Raw genomic sequence first — 19,380 nt, forward strand, 5'->3', positions numbered from 1 at the left:
GCCAGAGCAGGGAGTCAAGAACGGGCGGGAGTTTCAGGGGTTGCTTAAATTTGACAGGTGGATGGAGCCATCCGCAATGTGTCCATTCTATTGGTGGAGACTCAAAGGTAGGAGTGGCTTGAAGCTCGTACCGATGAAGTAGTTGGGCTGCTCGTGTCTACTATGCTGGTGGAATTTAAAAGCAATTTTAGACGCAAGTTGAAAAAACAGAATAAAACATAACGTTTATTTATGTCTTTAAGATTGGCACCTGGGGAATCGAGACTGTAAGAATGGATGGGGAATAAAAAGGTGTGCATGGCTCTTACATTCAATTATGAACGTCTGTATTGGAACTTATGGACATACCTATTGTTTTATTAAAAATGTTTAAATGTTTTTTTAGAAGAGGCACATATAGTGGATAAAATTATCTGAGAGATATAAAATATATAACAGTGTAAAACTGTACGTACATATAACCATATATAACCGTAAAGTACTTTATATACATATGCATATCATGGGCCGGCCTTAGGGGGGTGCGGCCGACACAGCTCGTCCCGGGGGCAGCTTCTCTCCCCCTCACCGCTGGCCTGAGTGCTTCCCATTCATTGAGTGCTGAGGCTGCTGAAAAAGAAATTGAGGATTTGGTGTCCTCAATTTGTTTTCTATTTTAAAAGGGAAATGTCAGGGGTCTGTTTGGACCCCTAATATTTCCCGATGCCCCCCAACAGTAAAACAAAATACCTAAATAATAAAAAAATCAAGAATTATAAAAATCAAAAATGTAAAAAAATATTTTAAAAAAGTGAAAACAGCCCCCCCTGCCCCCACTCACACACACACACACACACACATACGTATTATTAGACATGTGCGAAGACTAAAAATTAATTTCAGATGAAATGAACGAAAACTAAAAAAGTTTTCATTTGTTTCATCAAACAAAACACTTTTTAGGCTATTTTGGATTCAGCCATTGGCGTGTTCTGGAGGCAGGGCGCATGACGTCATATAACACCGCACGTGTTGGGCGCCGCCATCTTGGTGTATATCTAGGCATACACCAAGATAGTGGGGCCAATATCGGTGTGTGACGTCACATGACGCCATGCATGGATGGCGTCATGTAACGTCATGCTCCCTGCCTCCACGCATACACAGAACACGCCATTGGCCAACATGTCTGCCGCACATTCTCAAACAAATTATTATGAAATAAATGTTTTATCATTATCATTTCCTTAACCTTTCACTGAACCCTACTAGGAGTTATGAGGCTCTAATGGGCAGAATCCTACCTAAAATGGGGCACTCCTTTAGCAAATCTCAAATTTTGCACAAGACACTCGTAATGTTAAATCTAGCGCAAAAGCTAATTTGTTTGCCATCCTGATTTGTCCTTACTTCTTCATTTATGTTGTACACCTCTCCACTCTTCTTAGATCTATGTCTATACTTTACGTATGCCTTTTCAATTAAGCTCTCCTCATAGCCTAACTTTTTAAACTTCTTTAGAACAATGCTTGGTTTTCTAAAATCTTCCACTTCGGTACACCTTTATTTTAATCTGCAGAATTACTGGATAGGTATATTTTAAGTCCACTGGGATGTCTACTGGTGGTGCGGAGATAGGAGTTGGCCAGCATAGATTTAAAATGAGATTTGTGTAATCACCTCTTCTCCATCAAAAGACAACTCCAAGTTCAAAAAGAATAAATGGGTAGCATCTTCCACATATGTCAATATAATCTCAGAGAATATTTTGGGAAATGTTTTATAAACTTCCATAATGTATTATCAGGCCCCTCCTAAATAAGAGGTAGTTCATCGATGTAGTGTGCATAAAGAACCAGGTTCATCCCATAACGGGTTGTTATTCTAAATATTGCATTGCTCCCAATGCTTCATAAAAAGGTTAGCATAAATTGGGGTGAACCTAGCTCCTCAGCTGTCCCACTGATCTGTTTGTAATAAAACCCCCCAAAAAGAGAAATGTATTATGTGTCAGGGTGAATTCCATACTATTCAGGATAAAGACCTCAATGTACATGATGTGTTTGAATTCTAGATAAACAAGCTATGCAGCCTGTAGGCCAAACTCCCATCTAATTAATGTGTATAAGGATGATACGCCTATTGACACCTATTTGTACCCTGGTTTCTTTTTTTTTTGTCTGAAAGACTATTTTAATGTCAAATTTACAAGTACAATCCCAATTAGCGGTAACGGTGGAGCTGAAGAGTGTTGCGTCTTCTCCAGGCGGCACGACGAGAACCACCAATGGTAAGGTGGAACTTGTGACCCTTGCCAAGACCACGGCTCTTCTTGCCAGCAGATGTCAGCCCACGCATCTCCCTGTGTTTGTGCACAGCTTTTGTGATCCATTGGGCGTCTGGATTGCGTCTGATGGCCTTGTGGAAAGGGTCAATGAGGATGATCTCAAAGAACTTGTATGTGGAGTCTTCACCCACCCAATAGGAGTTCAGAACTCTCAGTCCTCCACAGTGACGGCCAGCACGCTCCTCAGCAGTAGACTGCAGGCTGCGTGCAAACTTTACCATAGGTTGCACCCTTGGGCTTTGTGTGGCCGAGTGGGACGCGGTGCACGATGGAGGGAAGACAGCTGACGGTACTGCCAGCAGCGGACACGCAGGAGAAAACGCATTACATCCGACTGCTTCTTCCTCCATAGCTCTTGCATATACTTGTAGGCACCCATGCTGGCTCACACTGATGGCAGCCAACTCGGCAGCCGGAAAGGAAGGTGTACCCTGGTTTCTATTGGTAATGAGGTAGGATGTCAAGCATAGGGTCCAAATCCTTAAAGTGACATTAAAGTTAAAAAAAATGTGTGTCCCCCCCATGTTAATGTTAGCATTTACCTTATATGATGTCTCTTATTCTGATCTTCTTCTTCTTTCCTGATGTTTTCATCTGTCCCTCCAGCGGTGCGGCGGCTCTCCGATCCAGCGCTGACTGCTCTGTCTCTCCGGTCCAGCGGTGTCTGCATGCGGGTGCAGGTGTCCATACACTTACCTTGCGTCCCTGCTCGTCTCCCGGCCGAGAATCCGAACTGCGCTTGCGCCCGCCCCAAGATGCTTTGTGGCTGCCCGAACAGTTTTGTTTTCTCGGGCGGGAGCGCGCAAAGAAAAAAAGGTAAGTTTAAACCGCTGTTTTAGTGGGTTTTTTTTTTAAAACTGTTTGCCTATATCTACTGCTTGATAGCAGTAGATATAATCAAAAAAACAGGAGGGTTTAGAACCCATTTAACACAAGAGGGAAATTGTATCACCAGATCTTGCAGACAGTCAAATTGTCTATCATTGCTATTATCAGCATTAGAGAAAAAGGCCTGGATGGAAATCCATAGTCCAAGTCTTTCACTAGTTTATCTGAGGGTTCATAAATAATGAGAAAGATGATTGTTCCCCTATACTGAAGAGCGGGTTTCCCCTTGAATTTCTAATATGTTTCACTATCTCCAAGGAGTCTCATGTCCTCTGATAAATATACCTCTCTGTCTTGGATGTCCAGTCCACCTCCTTCATCAGCCTGCCTGATGATTACATTGGCATTAGCTATGAGGGCTTGTAAATTGTGAATTGTTAGATTTAATACCACTATCGGTCCCTTTACAGAACTGAATGAACTCCGTAAATAATAAAATTTCCCTTTTCTCAATGCAGGTGAAAGATACATGTAGGCTTAAAATCAGTATGTCTTATCTTTCCTATCAATCTACTATAATATATTTCTGATGGCATTTGCATTTCCTCCTGCAACCCCCCTCGCTAAAGTTTATCCAAGAGGTGCAGAGCTAACACCTCATCACAATCTGCCTCATTCAGGACCTCTATACCATTTTTCATATTGTTGTCATTCCTTTCATTTCATAACACTTTCTCACTGTCACATTTCTTATAAATGTATATAAATTGACAAACGATTCACATTAATTCGGGGGGAAGGAAGGAGAAAAATGTAATCCTTTAGGTAATAAGGCCAATTCAACCCCTGTGAAGTTAGAGCTAGAGAGGCTGAAGATCATAATAGTCAAATGACTGTTGTGTGAAGGTATTGCGCAACGTAGATAGAGAAAGGCCCTTGCCTAATTCTGTTTGGGAAGGTACCTTGTTCATAATTATATCTTTATCTATTCTATTAGTCCCACTTGCTTCTACTGGCTGTGTTATTATTGGTGTCCCTTTATTCTTATAAGCAATTTGATATTTCTTATTGTCAAATTTATTTTTGTGGTGACATTTGTTTCCTATATACTTGCTGGTCTTTCTGCCAACCTTTCTTTCAATTTTTTTTAAATGGACTCCCATGTGTTCCATATTACTTGTATGAAAGCTCAGTTAACATTTGAGTTGGTGCTGCTGAGATTATTTCACAGTTAATATATTAAATGTGATTATGTTTGGGACACTTTTTGTTGATGTATTACAATGTGAAGTAAATTGGTTACCATCTATATTTATTAGAGGGAATTAGACTATTTAAAGGGAGACCCTGTGCAGTGCAGTTAGACAGAGGGTTTCTGAATGAGTCCTACATGAACTCAGCTGCATACAGTGATCTGAACAGGTCCATACCTGGGTGGATGCTGTGTTGTATATGCTTTATTCCAAGTGCATTTGTGAGTATTACAAGTATTGTACTGTAAGTATGTGCTAAAGATTTTCATGAGGCTGGTGTGCATTCTTTTTTTTTTTAGCATTTGAAGGCAACAACAAAATAATTTTAAAGACAAAACAGCCCCCAATGAGAAAAACAAAAAAAATGGCAGCAAAGGTGTTGATTGCTCAAAGAGCTAGAAATCACAATTTCCTAACTGACCCTAATTTCTCACTAATCCGTTTGTCAATTTTCACTATAATTTCTTTACAGCAGTTTCTAACGGGTTGACACTATGGCTGCTGTCCTCTGGCAATTTTATTGTGGGGGGCTGGCTTATCTAAAAGGCCCCTTATTGGCCCTTAAAACCCGGCTAGCCATAGCTCAAAGACCATGCCATGCATTATCCTTTAGAATAAATTCTTCATATAATTTTGCCAGGACTGCAAATCTCAAACCTGTAGTATCTGCCTTAAACCCACTGTACTAGCAAATGTGAACCACATCTCTATTTACCAGGAATGCAGGCAGCAAAAAGGACCTGGAAAAGGTTCTAACCCTTTATTTGTAAAGGTTCTAACACTTTAAAAGACAAGGCAAATAATGCTGTGTTTTGTTGCTGTCTCCCCACTCTGCAAATGACCCTTTACTTCCAGTTATACCCCTTTGACAGAAAGTGAGAAACATTTCTGGAATGGGGCAATGGCAATAAAAGCATTTTTATTAGTACAGAGGGTAAGATTTATTGATTTATTGAAGAACTGCAGCCTTGCTGTTCAATAATGCTGCTCAAATATAATGTAATGTAAAAATAAATATGAATGGTTCACCAGGTTGAATAACACACTTAATGTCAGAATTATCACTGCTGTTAGGACTCATTTCTACATATATGGGGTATCAGCATATAAGAAAAAGACTGAAATATGTTTATACATTTTTTTGTGAAGCACCAAGCAAAAACACCATATGGACTGAACTCTAGAAGCTATGCCCAAAAATATGCATAGAGGGTAAAGGACTGGACATCAGCATTGCCTGTGGTCTCCCACGAGCTAATCTTGCACTGTGTGTCTATGTGTGGAGGTGGCCATCATGATAGAGACAGAGCTTTGCTTTCTAATAGCAGAGCCTCTAGATAAGAAAACAGTGAACAGTGAACATTAACAAATCTTACACCAAATTTCCTGAGACAAATCAGAGGCAGCAGTACCTTAGATCTCACACTTCAGATATACAACTATGAAGCTGTAGGCACTGGAGTGCATAGTAACTCTCACACACTAGGAGGTGCACTGTTATTATCCAGGAAGAGTTGCAGACAAAAAGTTACATAATTGCATCGTTGTTAAGGCTGAATAAAGACTCAGGTCCATCCAGTTCAGCCTGTGTGTGCATAGGAGTTACTAAAAATTCCCATACCCCTATAGATCGTATTCCCTGAGAAAGACATTTAGATTTTTTTAAAGTGTCTATACTTTCAGCTGATACCACCACCTAGGGAAGAGAGTTCCACAACTTTACTGCTTGAACAATAAAGAAACTAGCAAAAGGTTTGTTACTGATTTCACTGACTCCAGTCAACATGTTGTACATTGAGCCCATATTCCCTCTTAAACACCTCTTCTCCAGAGTAAATAAGTTACATTTCTGTAAGCATTCCTCATAACTTAGGTCCTCTAGCCCCCTTATTAATTTTGACGCCCTCCTCTGCAATCTCTTAAATTCAAAGACATGTAGAATGATGGCAAAAACTGAACCATGTACTCAAGAAGAGGCTGGACCAGTGTTCTGTAAAGTGGCAGAATAATGAATTAATCTCTAGGGTAAATACCCTTTTTATGCATGATAATAGTCTGCTTGCTTTGTTAGCTGCAGCTTGGCATTGCATAATATTGCTTTTTCTGCAGTTTATCAGGACCCCCAAATCCTTTTCTATCCCTGATTTTCCTAGAGGAGCTCCCCTAATGAGTAGCTAACATGCATATTTTAGCACCTAAATATATACCTTTTACAATTTTCAATATTAAACCTCATTGCCATGTAGTTGCCCACTCCCTATTTTATTAAGGTCTTCCTGTAATGTTGCTATGTCTTGTGATGAGTTTATTACCCTACATATGTTGGTATAATCAGCAAACACCAAAAGTTAATTGTTAATGACAGCTTTAAAAGCATTAAAAAAGGGGATAAACTGTGTTTGTTCTAAGACAAAACCCTGGGGTGCACCACTCACAACCCTTTGGACCATTTGGAAAATTTGTTCTCATTCCTGCAACCTGTTCTCTATCCATGTACATACCATTTCATCAATGCCCATAGAACGTAGTTTGTAAAATCTGCATTTATGGAATACTGTATCAAATGATTGAACAAACTCCATAATCCAGACTAGGTCAACTGGCCTTCCTACATCTAGATTGCTATTCCTCATAAAATATTAGTAGGTTGGTCTGACAAGAAAGGTCTTTCATAAATTCATGCTGGTTGTTGCTTATGGTACCATTTCTTCCAGCAGATTCCTGGATATGGTCCTTTACTATACCCTCAAATAATTTGCACACTTTTGATGTCAGGCTGACTGGTCTGTAGTTTCCCGGTATACATGTCAACATATTTATGAAAATTGATACATTTTCTTTATGCTTATCAATGATGATATCAATGCCTCCTGCTAAGGGAATACTGGATGTGCAGTACAAAAGGCAAATACAGAAGCGCTGTCAGACAGTTCCAGAAGTCAGGGCTGGCAGCTTAGGTTCGTAAACAGTTAACAGGCTAAGATCAGGGCAACAACAATAACAAGTATAGCAGTACTCACACAGTAGCTCTACAACTACTGCGCACTGACCTCTCTGAGCAGCAGTGCTTTAAACGTCTCAAATAATTAGCACCTCTCAAAGGTGCATTTAAAAATGCACACATCCCCTGTAACTGTTTGCCATTTTAAGTTTTGGTGCTGATACTGCCCGGCTAACACTAGAGGGTGTCAGTATGCAGCCGTCTGAGCTGGTGGAGAGGAATGTAGCCTTGGAAGCCAGCAGATGGAAAGTGCTAAATATTGGATCCAGTCATCTTGTAGATAGGAGATAAAACATCACATATACTCCAAGATCTAGTTTGTACATTCCGTTTGACCATTTGTCTAAGGATGGAAGGCAGTGGATAAAGATCTTTTGTATATTCAATCCCTGACAAAAGGAATTCAAATGTAAATTGTGTTCCTCTATCCATTACAATGGATTTAAATATCTTGCGTAGTCTGACGATTTCTTGCATAAATATAGCAGCTGTCTGCTTGGCTGTAGGAACTCCTTTAGTGGGGATGAAATGAGCCATCTTACTGAACTGTATCTGAACTGAACTAAACTGAATCTATTATCACCATAACTGTGTTATATCCTTGAGCACTGACTGGTACCGGTAGTGGTTCTAGTAACCCTTGTGGTTTTATATGTTGATCCTTAGATCTAGCACAGATAGGACAAGCAGAGATGGATGTAGTCACATCTTTTGACATTTGGCCACCAGATGTCATGGTAGATCGGGTCCTTGGTTTTGCGTATACCACCATCTTGTCCTCACAGAGGAGAAACATGACAATAGCTCAATATATCCTGTAACAACTCTAGGAGTGACATAAACCCTCCCTTTATATAACAAGAACCCACTGTGGTATATTAGAGGCTGTGTAGCAACTGGCAATTCTCCTGAATTACTGTGATGTTTTATTGATTCCCAGATCATAGGTATAGTGGCTAGAAAACATTCTCTAGATAATATGTGTATGGGTTCATCAACTTTCTTTTGTTGATCTTCTGAGATGCGAGATAGAGCGTCTACTTTACCATTACATGAGCCAGGCCTATAACTTATTAGCATGTTGAATCTGCTAAAGAAAATAGCCCATCTAGTTTTGTCTTGGTTTTAATCTTCATACAGAATGTAGATACTCAAGGTTGCGATGGTTAGTGTATATGGTCACTGGGTGCTTGGTACCTTCCAACAGATGTCTCAATTTCTCTAGAGCCAATCTGATAGCTAATAATTCTCAATCACCAACATCATAATTCTGTTCTGCAGAAGATAATGAGCGAGAGTAATAAGCTACCGGGTGCATTAAATCTGTAAAGCCTGGTCTTAGAGCTAATATAGCACTTACTGCTTAATATAGGGGCTGAAGTAAACAATTGTATCAAGTCATTAAAAGCCTTTTGAGCTTGCAGAGTCCTAGTGAACTTGATGTCTTTTTTTGTTAGAGCCGTTATTGGTTGAACTATCTTTGAAAAAGTCCTGATGAATCTAGGATAGAAATTGCAGAAGCCTAAGAAACATTGGACTCCTTTTATAGTGGTTGGTATGGGCCAGGATAGAATGGCTTCTACTTTATTGGAATCATCTCAAGTTTGACAGGTGATATGATGTGCCCTAAGCAGCGATAACACAGTTCTTACATGTTACATATGCTCTGTGATGGATTCAGTGTAAATCAGGATACTGTCTAGATAGACAACCACAGATATGTCCAAAATGTCTTTTAGTAAATCCATGATACATCTTTGAAAGGTAGCTAGAGCTTTACAGAGTCCATAGGGCATAAGAAGATATTCATAGTGGCCATATCTTGATCGTAAAGCAATTTTCCATTCATCGCCTTTATTTCATTCTGAATAGGTTATAGGCCTTGTGCAAATCTATTTTCTGTTTCAATATTTTTATTGTTTAAAACAAAGTAGACATAGACAATGGGTTCACAGTGCTCCAAAATAGGGGTTAGTCAAGGAACAATACAAACATAATGAATGCAAAATCACATCCTATGATATGTAACAGCAAGAGCAGGTAGGTGTCTCACCTGTAGTCCTGTGACAAAAAATTCACATTTTGTGTACCATCAAAGTGAACAGGTCTTACACCTCGTAGAGGAGAACCCGGGAAGAGAAGGTAAGACCAAAGGGGAAGGGAAGAAGAGGGGGCGGGTAGAGACCCCCCAGGGAGAAAAGAAAGAGGAAGGAAGCAAGAGAGGAAAGGGGTAAGAGTGAAGGTATCCCTCATACCAATAGTGTTGGCAGGTCCCACCTTGGACCGAAATTCATTGTTTTTGACCAGCATCAGAGTCAGCCCCGCCCCTCCTCCAGTACCCGAGCCATTTCAAAGATCAGACCCCATCAGATACCTCGGTAGCTCATTGGATCCATGTTAGGGTGGCGATACCGGAGCCAAGGTTCCCAGATGCCCAGAAACGTATTATGTTTGTCTTCTAAAATACTGGAGAGGTGTTCATTAAGCATTACATTATCTAGCCTATTGCCAAATTCCACATAAGAGATTTGTTGCTTCTTCCAGTTGCCTTCCATGGTTAGTTTGGCTGCTAGGAAAATAAAAGTATGTTAATGCTCACTGTGCTTTAGTCAATCCAGGTATAGACAAGTGGAAGAGTGCATATTGAAGGTCTCTGGGGACCCGTAAGTCAAAAAGGGAACCAAGCAGTCTAAATATCTTTATCCAAAAGCGAGTGGCTAATGGGCATCGCCACCATACATGTATCATATCTCCTACTTCCCTGCAACCTCGGAAGCAATTATTCGAGGCCGAAGGGAATAGGCGTGCCAACCGTGCCGGGACCAGGTACCATCTCATTACCACTTTATATGCAACTTCAGCATTTGTGACATTTATAGAGCAGCTCGCCATATTCTTCCACATCTGCTGCCAGTCCTTCGCTACCCATTTCTGTTGTAATTCGGCCTCCCAGCCTCCGACATACTTGTGGTCGGAGTGACTAACCAGCCTGTTCAGTTGGGAATATAATATTGTCACTATACTCGGGCCCTCCGGTGAGTAAAGGCAGATATGTTCAAAACATGTGATAGACCGGGTAGGGTCTCCCCTCTTAGTCAGTGTGGAAATCCAGTGGTGAAGTTGGATGTACCTGTAACGTTCAACCTCAGGTATCTTGTTATGTTCCCTTAGGTGGGCCCATGAAGGTATGGCAGGGGTGCGCAGGAAATCCTGCACTATATAAAACCCATTATTTGTCCACCATCGGAAAGCTTTGGGGTCATCCATACCCGGCCTAAACAATGGTTGGGGGGAAGAAGGGGAGAAGTGGTAGGTATGGCGAGAGGAAGTTTGCTGAATACTTGAGAGAATCCCACACTTGTAGAGCATGCACCATAATGGGACTCAGGTGCTTGGGCCTGTCACAGGACGGTAGCCAGGGCAGTGCAGAGAGAGGTAACGGAGAGCAATTTGGGATTTCCAACATAATCCATAATGGCGGAGACCTACGTTGATGTATGGTTATCAATGGTAGGAGCTGAGAAGCTCGATAGTATAGCATTATATTGGGTAGGCCTATCCCCCCATCTTTTTTATGTTTATATAAGGTGGCCTGAGCCACACGAGCTTTACGGGGGTGCCATAGGAACTGGAGAATACTCTGCTGCATTGATCTCAGAGCATGAGAGGGTATATTCATTGGTAAAGTTCTAAAATAGTATAGGAGCTTAGGCAAGAGAGTCATCTTCACTGCCGAGACCCTACCCAGCCACGAGAGATTGTATGGTAACCATGACGTAAGTAGCTGTTTCAAAGTTTTGAATAACGGAACATAGTTTGTGCTATACAAAGTGTCATAAGATGCAGTAATCTTAATGCCTAGATAACGTATGTAAGACTTTGCCCAATCAAATGAGAAATTGGCTCTGAGATTATCATACATGGAATTGGGGAGGGTCACATTCAGTGCAGCTGACTTCTTCCAGTTAACCTTTAACCCAGATATGGCAGAAAAGTGTCGGCGGATATTTAGCAGGTTAGGTACTGTGGTGTGCGGCTGCGTCAGGGTGAGCAGTACATCGTCCGCGAAAAGGCTAGCTTTATATTCCACCCCAGCCATTTCAATCCCTTTAATGCTGGGGTTAGAGCGAAGAAGAATGGCCAGGGGTTCAATCGCCAGGGCAAAAAGAGCTGGAGACAAGGGACAGCCCTGATGGGTGCCTCTCTTGATTGGGATTTCCTGTGAAAGATGGCCCAGGTACTTCACTTGGGCCTTCGGGTCCGAATACAGGACTCGCATCCAGGTCAAGAAGGAGTCTCCAAAGCCCCATTTGTGTAGTATATAATATAGATATTCCCAGGAGATGGAATCAAAGGCCCTCTGCAGGTCCAGTGACAGTATGAAACCTGGGATATTGCGAGACTGGAGGGTATGAATCAAGTGGATTATTTTGCATATGTTATCCCCAGCCTGTCTGCCTGGTATGAAACCTACCTGGTCCCTGTGGATAATGTAGGGAAGTATAGAATTGAGACGGGTGGCCAATATTTTGGTGAGAATTTTAAGGTCAATGTTTAATAGAGATATGGGTCTATACTTATTGGGGTTGCTGGGATCTTTGTCAGGTTTAGGTATCATTGAAACGTACGCTAAGGAGGGAGGAGGATTGCAATTGGAGACCAGTTCTAAGTGAGTTGTACATGGAGGCCACAGAACAGGTAAATGCAGATTATAGTTATAGGGCAACGGGATGGTATAATAGGGTGCCAGGGAGGAGCAACAGGCTAAACTGGAACTTAAGCAATATAGGGACTTGAACTAAACACATCCCCAGAATATCACAATAGATTATTGCTGATAAAACGTCTTATAACAAAAGTAAACTTTTTCAAAGCAGGAGCCTCAGCAGGAGCTATGTAATCGAGTCCTCAAACGCGGGAAGTGTGACAGTACAATAACTGTCTCAGAGGTAATCGGGCAGCATTGGAGTATGCCGGTCAAATAAACGAACAGTGGTGACCATAGAGCTGAGTAACAGCTGCCTGGAGGGTCTTCAAGCTGGGTCAAATGAAGGGGGAACTTCCCCCCGCTTTTTCTGTGGAGTGGCTCTCCTCGTCTGCCGCTTTTCCCAGATCGGACTTGGTGGTGGTGGACGTTGGCTTTCCTTCTGTGGGGATGTGACCAGGCTTTCGTTCTGTGGGGATGTGACCAGCTGGGAGGGAGGCATCAGGTTCAAGCAAAGAAAACAAGGGGGGGGGTTAACCCGTTAGAAGGTAACGAGTCAATAGCGGTCAACTAAAGGATCCGGACAAGCAGCTAGTATGCAAAAAAGTTAAATTTATTGGAAAAATTCATAGAAACATCGTGCAATAAAGATATCACCTTCAAACCATCTCTCACCATTAAAAAACTCTTAGGTTACAAACATACATAAATATTTGCGGATCGATCCTCATAAACAATTTACCCTAAAAACCCTCTGATACAAAGAGAACGTGTTAAGTGCTTCTGCCTGTTATCTTCCTATTGGACTCCCTGTGGAACAACCCTGTATGTGCACTGTTAACCAGTGAGGACGTCTCGTTTCCAGTTTACAGAGTGTGTTTTTCTTTAGTTTGATCACAGATTCTTTTCCTTAAGGATCCTTTTTACACTCGAAAATTCCTTTGTGTTCGATATAAGTGTCACCGGCACCTTAGATTTTTTTGGGCTTTTTCTACTTCTTTGCGTAGTGAGTCATTATATTTATTAAAGATCTCTGAATCTTTCAGTGGTTCTAATCCCTCCGAACTTTCCTTTATTTGCAATTCAAGATCTTGCATTTGTAGTCTTTCTTCCTCGACAATTAATTTAATGAGTGTTAGCCCATGTTCAGTGCATTGTGTTCTCCATTTGGTCAGAAATCGTTCATTTTGTAGATGTTCTGCCGGTATAATTTTTTCCCTTAGGCCTCTTGGTATTATTTTTGTTTGTACATAAGATTCAAGTGACATGACATCCCACTTTCTATTTAAATGTTTAATAATTAATTTTTTATGTTCTTTAAATTTATCCTTTGTGGTACCCTCTATTTCTATCATTTGTGGATTTCCCAAATTAAACGCTTCCTTTATTTCCTCGTCTATTTCGTCTCCCAATGTGTATGCCATGTTGTTCAATTCACGTGTCTCTAATTTATACGGCTGTGTAGATAAGAATAAAACCTTATAAAAACACAGATGTGAGCAGATTTGAAGGTGCTATATAATGGATAATAGAAGAAGTAACAACTAATTTTTAGGAAAGGGCTATAGTCGATCTCACACGGGGAACAGGGAAAACACGAGCCAAAGGCTTCTTGAGAACACAATTTAAGAAAAAAAAAAAAGAGATTGGTGTTCCTGCCTGGAGATCCAACTAATTATACGCCCTAATTCAGGTTTGCATATTTGCTTATTTAGACCGATCCGTGACCAAACAATAATTCTTGAAAGAGAGCAGTAATTGATGAGGTTAAGTCCTCCATGAATTCAGGCAGGCCCCTGATCCTCAGGTTTCCTCTCCGCGGCCTGTTCTCCAGATCCTCTAGCTTATCCAATGCTATTGACAGTTTATCGGAATAGGCATCCATCTCCTTCTCCTGTGATTCTACAACTGCGATCACATTGTCCATTTTTTGTTCTAGGAGATCTGTGCGGGCACCAATCTCCCTGATCTCTTTGGTCAATGTGGCTGCTAGTTTATTTGTGGCTGCCAGCAGTTCTGTCTGCAGCATGCAGCGAAACTTGTCCAGCAGTGCTGAGTCACGGACACTCTCCTGGTTCTCAGCAGGGGTGAGGGGTAGGCTATCCAGGGAGGATGAGTCAAATACCTCTGGTACCGGTGACATGGATGCCCTCGTGTTCCCACTACTGTGTGCGTCCGCCATCTTGGATTCATTCGGCCCGCGGACGAAACGCGGCTCCTTCTGCTTCTTGCCTCGTTTCATTTCACTTCCGCGTGTAGCGGAGAAGGCGCCTGACGTCCCCGAGCAGTCCAGTATGAGCAGGGTAAGCTTATGATAGCTTTGAGATGCTGTCCCGGGGATCGGTGTTACGGAGCAGGCTCAGGCCGCGGCCATCTTGGTCGGTTGCTCGCCACGCCCCCTGTGCAAATCTATTTTACTGTAAATCTTAGCTGTATGTTGCATCTCTAATAGCTCATGCATCAATAGTAAAAGGTAGCGATTTTTTTATGGTTATAGTATTTAACGCCTTACAATGAACACAAGGACATAGTCCTCCATCAGTTTTGTCAACAAAGAATATTCCTCTACCAGCAGGTGATGTAGATGGTCTTATAAAGCCCTTGGTAAGGTTTTCATCAATATATTCCTTTAATACCTTATGTTCAGGTTCTGACAAGGGCTATAGGTATCCTCTGGGTATGTTGGAGCAGGTTCCACATTAGGGGCTTGTGGTTTTGGTGCTTGCAGTAGTTGATCAAGCCTCTCTTGTTCCTAGTTTCTACGTCAGCAAACAGTTCCATATTGTTTGAAATTATTAGGTCTAACAGGACATTTTTCCTAATTGGGACTTCCACCATTTGACTAGTGAAATTGTCCTGCAACAACTTCAGGAAACTCCATGTCTTACTTGAGTGTGCAGTTCCATAAATTCAATTTATGTCACGATAATTGAAGTCTCCCATAATACCATTGTCCTGTTCCCCAGCCATTTCAGTGAGAGGAGCTGGGTCTCCTATTCTTTCTTTATGTTTGAGACCTATAGAAATACACCAAAAATCAGCTTATAATTAATTTCAGATGTGTGTGTAGCTCCAGCCGTAAAGACTCTGCACCCTCACAAGTCATTGTAGCGATGTTGTCTCACGCATTCACCATCAGATTGCTTTTCATATACATGCACACTCCTCCACCCCTTCTGCATTTTTAGGGTACTGTGTAGGCACAACTAACTTTTCTAGATGTTCTCTATAACATGTAACATTTTCACTTTTAAGGTCTACTTTAAGTAGAAACTATTAAATCAATCCATCAATTTTGAGGTTTATGGTACATAAAGCTGATTTTCAGCATGTGAATAACAGCAGATATAGTATTTGAGGTTCAACCTTTTGTGAGTGTGTGAGTATCTGTGTGTTCCAGCCACTAAGTGTACCTATACCCCTGTATGTTATGGTCTCTGAGGAAAGTAGCTAATTGATTTTTGAATGATTCCACACTTTCTGCTGATACCACTGCTTGTAGAAGAGAGTTCCACAATTTTACCACTCTAACAGAAAAGAATCCCCTTTGCCCTCTGTGGTTAGACCTTTTTGTCATCCAATTTCAGGTGGTGGCCTTAGGGTTAGCGGTAGCCCCACTGCAAGGGTTATGTTTTTAACTGCCCAGAGTTCTTCTTTCAATTACTTTACAATTTATTTTGAACTTTAACAGGTAGAATGTTCACACAGGCCTTTAATAAACAAATATTATTGCTTAATTTTCTGTTGCTGGCTCCCATTTCTCAAACAGGAAACAATATGCACATTGCTTTTTAATATCTATAATACATTTTTAATATTTGAGACCACCCTTGTAGTATAAGATTAGCACAGCAGATCTATGGGCTTCTCTTTCATGCCTGGAGGACATCGAGTACTGATAATTTACAGAACCCTTTCTAAAACACACTTTTTCAGTATCAACACATTTGAAGATTGGGGCTTAATGTGTGCTTTAATTGAATAGAGAGCTTTTTTCATTTAATTGTCATGAAACATAACTAAGAAATAGGCAGGTAGGGCAGAAAACAGAAAATTGAATCATACTTACCGTAATTTTCTTTTCCTGGTTATACTCCATGGCAGCGCTGACAAATGGGTTTAGATCCAATTACCCCTAGCTGACAGGAACCAAAAGGGTTAAACAAGGCCTAACCCTCTCTATAAAAGCCCCTCCTCCTGCTTACTTTCCCAGTCTAGTAACAAGCTAAAAACTCCATAGGGTGGGAGCCTAGCGCTGCCATGGAGGATAACCAGGAAAAGAAAATTACGGTAAGTATGATTACATTTTCTGTTTTCCTGGCCATATCCATGGCAGCGCTGACAAATGGGGATTACCCAAGCAAAAGTAAGGGTGGGAACAAAATCCATAAGCAAACATAATTGAATGCGAAAAATAAATGTACCACTCGACTCCAACTCGAGAGAGCAAAACACTTCTACCGAAGTGGTCATTCACTGCAGCCCTGACGTCCAGTCGAGAATGCTAACAAAAGGTAGACCTAGACGCCCATGTTGCTGCCCTGCAATTTTGATTCACTGAAACTCCAGCTGCTGCTGCCCATGAGGAGGACACGGCCCTTGTGGAGTGAACCCCGATGCCTTTTGGTGGGGAGACTCCCGCTGTTTGACAGGCGTTAATGATGGTGAGCACAAGCCATCTGCTTAAGGAAGTTTTGGCTGCTGCCAATGCCTTCCTGGCTCCTGCCGTAATCATAAACAGCCTTCTGGACTTTTCCCAGTCCTTACATCCTTCGACATATGTCCTCAGACACCGGACTAGGCTCAAACATCCTTTCATCCCTTCTGAGTTGAGAGCGGGAAGGATAATATCCTGATTCACATGAACACTAGCATGAACCTTCGGCAAGAAACCTGATACAGTTCTCAGAACTACTCTATCCTCATGAAAAATGAGAAAGGGTTGACCACAACCACAGGCTTGGAGCCCCGACACCCTCCTTACCTGAAGCCAAGACCTCTAAGGAGACCATCTTGTATGACAAGAATTGCATAGAAATAAACTGTATCGGCTCAAAGGGAGGTCATGAAAGAGCCTCCAAAACTAGAGGAACATCCCAAGACAGATAAAGAAGCCTATTAGGGCGATATACTTTACTCACCACCTTCACCTGATCCCAGTAATGGCTGATGTAGCCGACACCTGTACCGTGAGGGAACTAAGGCTCATCCTTTTGTCCAGACCTGTGCGGAGGAACCCCAGGATCGCCTCAGATGAGATTTGAGAAAAATGACAATGCCGTGGTCTATTGCCCATGTGGAAATCACCATCCACATGCTACAACATACAGAAAAAGTGGACACCTTCAGGGATTTCAAAAGCGTATCAATAACCTCCTGTGAAAATCCAGACTATTTGTGCTCTTTCCAGACCAGAGAAAATGTGACATGCCGTATCTTTCTTTGTCCGGAATGGAAAGCACTGCGCTCGTGTGATCTGGGGCCCATAAAACACATAGGGATACATTAGAGTTAAATGGTACAGAAAAATGATTACATATTATACTGTGAAGAGTTAATTAATATTATTTTTATACACTTCACATATATTTATTCTCCTACCTATGGCAAAACTGGCAAACAAAGGTATCTAGAATTGGCATTTTGGAAAATGCAGCAATGATGCATTTTAAAAAATCATTTGGTATTTGAAAAATATCGGTTTCTCCTAAGCTTTATAAATTGTTAGTATTTGTGATGTTCATACATTTTTATTCTGCAATGTGCAATTAAGGAAAAAAAATATAAATGCAATGCAAGCCACTTTCTGCAACAATATTAATTTCTGTTCATATTAAATTCTTTTCTGTAAAGTCAGAAATAGTGTATGAAGCAACTACTCTAAATCTAATTTTAGCAGAGAGCCGATTTGCAAACAAGATTAAAACAATTCCTATTGTATAGATCTGTTCTCAGGTATAATCTAAAATAAAATGCTTCTGCAAAATCTATAAAAAGTGCAGTTAAATGGCAAATGTAATCTACATCGATTCAGTACAGCTTTAGAATTCATCTGTGTGATAAACAACTGGTCTACTTTGTTGATTTCTATTTACCATCCGGTGTGTATGAAATATACTAGAAGTGCACACACACATAAAAGGAAACTTAAAGTGGACATGTCAGGCAATAAACAAAACAAAGCAAAAAATACTACAGCTGTAAATAATTACTTTCACATAAATTACATAAGAAATGTCAGGTATAAAATTAGCTGCCTATTTTCAAGTGCATGGGAATCCATGCAAAAACTATTGTACTGCAAATAAAGCACAGTGAGCATGCTTGATAGCAACATTCTCATGAAAACTCACAGATATGTGTATGCCAGTCGATGGGAACCTCATAAGAGAATAAAAAAACAGGATGTAAAATAAGTAATACATTTTTACCACTTTCAAGTGATTTCTAAGTATTGATTTAGTTGTTTATATTTACATATTAAAAATACTTAACATGCTTTAAAACAACACTATAGTTTAATTTCCATAAGTACACACTTTCAATTATGATTGTAATAGATACCTTTAGTTATTTTACAATATTGATTTTCACATTTTATTAATGTATAATATGTATATGTTGTTATATATTAGCAATACTAAGGTGTAATTAGACAGCTTTGGCACCCATGACTCTCAGCCAGAGGGGCTGAGAGGTTCCAGGATGAAAAAGGGAATAAGCTGGCTTTTCATTTTTTACCAGATTATTTTCTTGAGTGTAGCTAGGATTTGGGACACTGGAGATTTCTAAGAGTCTTGGGTGAGATGTCCTGTGGCCAGGTGCTACCAATTACCAGACTGGACTGATCAGGCGGCTGAGATTAGCCCTGGCACCCGAGGGACCTGTTGGACAGACTGAGAGAGAGTCAGTGGCACGCGGGAGGTGTGGAGTTGCCAGAGTTAGACAGGTGTGTGGCGAGCTACTTGCTGAGGAAAGCTACTAAGCAATACTGAGGACTGTATCAAAGGAGAAATACCTGACAACCTGAAACTGGTGAGATATTAGAATATGTAATTTTGTTGAAAGACAAAAGGACTTCAAGAGTGGTGTCTAAGCACTCACCATTGTGCTAAATTGTACCAAATCAAAATGATCCTTTAATGATGTTCATTCTTTTTTTCCCACAGACCAGCTGGTTTGCCGTATTCAGTTTGACACCATTGTGTCCTATTTTTCTGTTGTTTTTTTTTAAGTGCAACTGACTTTTATTTAACCCCAAATTTAA

General features: G+C 40.9%; 1 pseudogene; it reads right to left on the reverse strand.

Moving 5' to 3' along the window:
• Positions 1–2,147: 2,147 nt before the first annotated feature.
• On the reverse strand, positions 2,148–2,743 carry LOC108792406 (annotated as a pseudogene).
• Between the last annotated feature and the right edge of the window lie 16,637 nt (positions 2,744–19,380).

Source organism: Nanorana parkeri, unplaced genomic scaffold, assembly GCF_000935625.1.
Source record: "Nanorana parkeri isolate BGI_ZX_2015 unplaced genomic scaffold, ASM93562v1 scaffold638, whole genome shotgun sequence".
NCBI classification, from domain to species: Eukaryota; Metazoa; Chordata; class Amphibia; order Anura; family Dicroglossidae; genus Nanorana; species Nanorana parkeri.